The following is a 6,000-nucleotide window of genomic DNA, read 5'->3' on the forward strand; positions in this document are numbered from 1 at the left end:
AAGTTATTAGAGGCAGGTATCATATATCCTATATCTGATAGCAAATGGGTTAGTCCTGTACACGTAGTACCAAAGAAAGGAGGTGTAACAGTTATTGAAAATGAAAAAGGAGAAACTATAACCAAACGAATCGAATCGGGATGGAGAATGTGCATTGACTATAGGAAACTAAACAAAGCAACCCGAAAAGATCATTTCCCTTTACCATTCATTGACCAGATGTTAGAACGATTAGCAAAAAATTCGCATTTCTGCTATCTAGACGGTTATTCAGGCTTCTTTCAAATACCAATTCATCCTGATGACCAAGAAAAGACAACATTCACATGTCCTTTTGGTACCTTCGCTTATAGACGAATGCCATTTGGCTTGTGTAATGCTCCCGCAACCTTCCAAAGGTGCATGATGGCAATATTCGCTGATTTTCTAGAAAACATCATGGAAGTATTTATGGATGACTTTTCCGTATGCGGACAAAGCTTTGAAGAATGCCTTGAAAACCTAGAAAGAGTTCTAGAGCGATGTGTAAAAGTAAACCTAGTACTTAATTGGGAAAAATGCCACTTTATGGTACAAGAAGGAATTGTTTTAGGACACATCATCTCGAACAGAGGAATTGAAGTAGACAAAGCCAAAATAGAGGTAATCGAAAACCTTCAACCCCCGAAAACTGTGAGAGAAGTACGAAGCTTCTTAGGACATGCCGGTTTTTACCGACGATTCATTAAAGACTTCTCTAAGATAACTAAACCTTTAACCGGGCTATTAATGAAGGATGCTGAATTCATATTCGACAATAAATGTTTAGAAGCATTTCAAACGCTTAAACAAGCACTGATCTCCGCGCCCATAATGCAGACACCAGATTGGAATGAACCATTCGAAATAATGTGTGATGCCAGTGATTACGCTGTGGGTGCTGTTTTAGGACAACGAAGGGATAAAAAGCTTCACATTATATATTATGCAAGTAGAACTCTAGATGAAGCACAAATGAATTACGCCACAACCGAGAAAGAACTTCTAGCAGTAGTGTTTGCGCTAGATAAATTTCGTTCTTACTTGGTCGGAGCCAAAATAATCATCTACACTGACCACGCTGCTATCAAATACCTCTTAACAAAAAAAGATGCTAAACCTAGACTCCTAAGGTGGATCCTGTTGCTACAAGAGTTCGATTTGGAAATCAAAGACAAGAAAGGAACCGAAAATGTAGTAGCAGATCACCTCTCGAGACTTGAGAACCTTGAACCGGAAAGAACATCAATTAACGATGATTTCTCGTACGATAAACTTATAGCTACTTTGGAAGAAAATAAAACTGATAAACAGGTAGAAACCACCTTAGCTATATCTGTTACACCGTGGTACGCTGACCTCGTCAATTATTTAGCTGCCGGAATAATTCCACCTACTTTATCCTACCAGCAGAAGAAACTATTCTTCTATGACATAAAACACTATTACTGGGATGACCCCTTACTTTTTAAAAGAGGCCCCGACGGTATTTTCCGTCGGTGTATACCCGAGGAAGAGGTAGAAAATATAATCCAACACTGTCACTCCGCTCCTTATGGTGGACATGCAAGTACATCCAAGACCTGCTCTAAAATCCTACAAGCCGGTTTTTATTGGCCAAATATATGGAAGGATGTACATGCAGCTATTAAGAAATGTGACAGATGTCAACGCACAGGAAACATATCTAGACGTGATGAGATGCCACAAAAGGGCGTTTTGGAAGTAGAAATTTTCGACGTGTGGGGAATAGACTTCATGGGACCTTTTCCATCCTCTTTCGGTAATAAATACATACTCGTGGCAGTTGACTACGTATCGAAATGGATTGAAGCTATAGCTTCTCCAACAAACGACACACGAGTAGTAACTAGACTCTTTAAGAATATAATATTTCCAAGATTTGGTGTCCCAAGAATAGTAGTCAGTGATGGTGGATCGCATTTCATATCCAAGGTACTCGAAAAACTACTTCTTAAGTATGGCGTAAGACATAGAGTAGCGACACCTTACCACCCTCAAACCAGTGGGCAAGTGGAAGTGTCTAACAGAGAAATCAAACAGATACTAGAGAAAACAGTCGCCACTTCAAGGAAAGACTGGTCATTGAAATTACCAGAAGCTTTATGGGCTTACCGAACTGCTTACAAAACTCCCATAGGGACAACCCCATTTAAGCTCATTTATGGAAAATCCTGTCACCTCCCGGTAGAATTAGAACATAAAGCCTATTGGGCTATTAAAAATCTAAATTTAAACTATAAGGCCACCGGCGAAAAGAGAATCCTTGATATAAGCGAATTAGAGGAACTCAGAAGAGACGCTTACGAAAATGCCAGAATCTACAAAGAAAGAACAAAATAATGGCATGACAAGCGCATATCAAGGAAAATATTCAAACAAGGCGATACAATCCTTTTATTTAACTCTAGGCTAAAGTTATTCCCGGGAAAACTACGATCTAGATGGTCAGGTCCTTTCCAAATCACCAAAGTTTTTCCTAGTGGAGCGGTGGAAATTAAAGGCAAATCTATGGAACCATTTACCGTAAACGGGCAACGTCTAAAACACTATCACTATGCAGAAAACAATGAAGATTCGCAAGTCTTGCACTTAGACGAAATGCCTCCAAAACTTATAGATTATAATTGATAGTTTTTATGTCGAGCTTGCGACATTAAACAAAGCGCTTAGTGGGAGACAACCCACAAATATTTATTTTTTTATTTCTTCCTTAATTATTCTTTTAAATTTTGTTTAGTATTCATTCTTAATTTATTTTAATTTATAAAAAAAAACTTTTCTCTTCTTCTTTCGGCATTTGGCCAAATCCTGACTAAAACTCTTGTTTTTCTTTTCTCTAGCTAACATTAACCTGATGGGACAAATCGATCGTATGGGTATCAAATTCAGAGGAAAAGCTCAGAAACAAAAGTTTGAGGAACTAGCCACGAGAGAGATACTACCTAGCCTGTATGATGATGACTGGGCAATGACTACCCTTGGACTAAGACAAAGTGTCCTGTATTTGTTGAATCAGATTGGGTGGGAAACCTCTCCTATCCGTAGACATTTCGTCACTTACCGGAGACTAACACTAGAATTCCTTAGTTCCCTGATCTATCTACCCAGCCATGGAAAAGGAATACGCAGGGGTTTCATCCAGTTCAGAATGTTTAACATGGAGTACCAATTTAATATTCAAAACTTTACCAACCTTTTAGGTTTCCCTACCTCCTTTGACACATTCACAGTGAGCCAAGAAAAACTTTTTGAATATAAAGAACTTGAACACTTTTGGGGAAGCTTGACTGGAAATGACGAGCCCGAGGAACATGAGTTTCTCTCTGGAAACATACATAACCCGGCCTTTCGTTATTTCCATAAGATCCCGACCCACACCTTATTTGGGAAGAAGCCAAACAGTACCACAGTTTCACGTGATGAACTCTTCATCATATTTTGTGCTTCCCAGAACCGTCCAGTAAACGGTGCCACTTTTATGTTGGCAAATTTAGACCACCTTATCCAAGATGAGCGAGCACCAATTCGAATAGGCGGTTTGATAACCATGATTGGTAATGCTATCGGATTACGTCAGCCTATGCTTGACTTAAGCCCTTTTTGTGGCATTACTATAATGAGTATACCCTTCCTCTTCAACACTATGTTTATAGCAAACCTAGGATCTGACGAGTTTGAGCTTATAATTGATAACCAAGTTCTTTGCCTATTCACCATGCCCAATCCTAGGACTAGTGTTCATAACCGCAATAACTGGCTCTACAATTTGAACGAAACCCCCTCTCCTGCTAGATCCACTGAATCCATCCAGGACTATGAAATTTGTGATGACCAGATTCCTTATACTGAATCAGAACCTCAGACACCATCTGGTTATTATGATATTGATCCTCCTCCTCAACCTGTTCAGACCGAAGAATCGGCAATACCCGACCTTAGACATCATATGCCCGGAACTGATTATAACACTGCCATTGAAGCTTTGATGTTAGAACAAGACGCCCTCAGAGAAGAGTTCGCTAACATGAGACACGAATTTCTGGGATACATGAACAGTATGACAAATCAGTTTCACGAGTTGCTATACCGTGTTAACTCCTTTGTTCCTCCGGCCAGAGATCATGCAGATGGATAGAAGTCGTTTTTCTTAGTTATTTAGTTTTAGTTAGATTATTCATTAATGTTATTTCAAATTATGTTCACATTTGTTTTTCTTTCGCATTTTTGTTCTTTTTTTCTTTTCTTCCAATGTTACATTATGATTATTTTATGAAGCTATTAATTTATTCTACTTTATTATGAATTATGCAATATCTATCAATAATGCTCTCTACTGTTGCTGCCTACATAACTTATTAAAGAAAAATATATTTATGCACTATTATGCAAAGTAGAATAGCATGCAAGGGGAATTTAAATAGCAGAATAAAATAATCTGAAGCAAAACAAAATAATAAAAATAAATCACTATAATTATTATGAAGAACGCAACCAGTAACCGTGCCAGTATGCATGTGTGACGAGCGTCACACACGTCATCACGTTCGTCACACCAATTACTTGTGACGCCCGTAACGCCCCTGTCACGAGCGTGACGCCTTCAGACTAGGTGACCGTTGCAAGCCGTTGAAGAGACGACCGTTACACCACTTCACCTTTTTACCTTCCCCATTTATTCACATTTACCCACATTTATTTACTTTTCAACCACTCCCTTTCCAACTTCCAAAATTTTCCCTATAAATACCCACCATACCTTTCTTCATACACCACAAACCATTCTCTAAAATCAATTTCATTTCCCTTCTCGCCTAATTACCTCTTTCAAACCACTTATCGATATGGCGGGCAACCAAGCTTTCAGAAATATCATCTTCCGATCCGAAGATGATAATTATCAAAGGGAGCAGTTCGAGCGTTTCCAACAACGAGGTGTCACCTCTACCAGGTATCCTGATTTAACTTGTTTACAAGAATTAGGATTACTTCAAGGTATAGAATGGATGCTCCGTCTTGCTGATTTAACCTTTCTATGCACGCATAATCAACCTACCTACCCGTCCCTAACCTTAGAATTTTTAAATTCATATGCGTACAACACTCCCACCGGTGAAGACGAGTACTTAACCGGTACCGCAACCTTCCGTATGTTCAACACCGAGTACTCCCTATCCCAAAACCAATTGAGTACCATGCTACAGTTCTCCATCGAAGGTCATATCTACCCCAGAATCCCTCCAAACTTAAACTGGAACACAGTTGCCGCTTTCGACCTCTTTAGGAAAGTATCCGGTGTAGATGCCAACAACTGGGAAGAGCTCCTTGTTTCCCATATACATAACCCAACTATCCGGTACTTTATCCGCATCCTACAAAACACAGTTTTTGGAAGACCGAACAACAGCAAGGTTAACGCAAAGGAACTATTCTTCCTCGAATGCGTCTTCGAACCGGATACTAAGGTAAACACCACCTCCTTCCTATTTCATCATATCCGCACCTTATGTGCTAGAGGCCGGCAATCTTTTGTAATTGGTGGATTAATCACCACCATAGCACTTGGCTTAAACCTAGGGGACCGACTCCAAACTTTAGAATCTTTACCACCCCTATTTATGGATATCAGCTACTGTCGGTCCAGCCGCCTAATAAAGAACAGAGTAGGCGGAAGGTATTACCTTATGGTGAAAAACCAAGAAGTCCCAAGCGTTGTTCTACCCAACATTGCCCTAACAGATGTCACCAACCCCAACCGCCACCTCTATGATCTAAATGCTCCCGAAGCTACCGAGCCTTCACACGCCAATCCGTCTACTGACGAGTTCGAAGAAATGGAGCAGGGTGATCCTGCTCCTGCACAACAATCAGTTCCGCTTAACCCTTCCGATAATCCAGCTGGTCCATCCTCACGACGTCGTCGACGAAGAAGGCCTGCAACCAATGACGACATCATGGATG

The sequence above is a fragment of the Lathyrus oleraceus genome, chromosome 4 (genome assembly GCF_024323335.1).
Source record: "Lathyrus oleraceus cultivar Zhongwan6 chromosome 4, CAAS_Psat_ZW6_1.0, whole genome shotgun sequence".
NCBI lineage: Eukaryota > Viridiplantae > Streptophyta > Magnoliopsida > Fabales > Fabaceae > Lathyrus > Lathyrus oleraceus.